This window comes from Terrapene carolina, unplaced genomic scaffold (assembly GCF_002925995.2).
Source record: "Terrapene carolina triunguis isolate 2854851 unplaced genomic scaffold, T_m_triunguis-2.0 Scaffold68, whole genome shotgun sequence".
Taxonomy (NCBI): domain Eukaryota; kingdom Metazoa; phylum Chordata; order Testudines; family Emydidae; genus Terrapene; species Terrapene triunguis.
The window spans coordinates 135,145-135,777 of record NW_020664419.1 but is presented as its reverse complement, the minus strand read 5'-3'; positions in this window follow the sequence as shown (position 1 = coordinate 135,777).

The window sequence follows — 633 nt, the reverse complement described above, 5'->3', positions numbered from 1 at the left end:
GAAAGTTGGAAAACAGCCCCCCCCCGCCCCCCAATCCTCCCCCCCCGAATCCTCCGCCGCCCCCCCCGGAATCCGCCGCCGCCTCCTGCTAGAAACTTGTCTTGCGCCTTCTCCTTCCCTGCCTCCTTTGTTGTCCTGGCTCCTTTCTCAGGAATGCACAGGCTGGAGGGAGCCAAAAAGAGCGAGCGAGAGGGGCCCTCCCCCTGCTCCGCACGGAGAGCGGCAGGGGGGACGTGGGGAGCAGAAAGGAAGCCCCTCAGCCCCTCGCCTGGCTTCCTAGCAGCGGGGATCTGTGCAAGTAACGGGGAGGGGGGTCCCCCCACATCGGGGCCCGGTCAGCAGGCAGAGAGAAGAAAGCCGGAGCTCCCCCGAGGCTAAGGGGAAAACCCCTGTGGCTTGAACTCTTATGGCACATTTTGGGCAGGACAAAGGGACTGCCCAGTGCCCCAGAGCAGGCTGTGTGTGTGTGTGTCTAATTCCAACTCCAGTTTGTTCCACTTCCAGGCGCTGCCCTTTGGCATCCGAGCCGGATTCTGCTCGCTGCCCTCTGCCAGGGAAGCCACCTTCATACAATCGTAGACTATTAGGGTTGGAAGAGACCTCAGGAGGTCATCTGGGCCAGTTCTGGAAGCG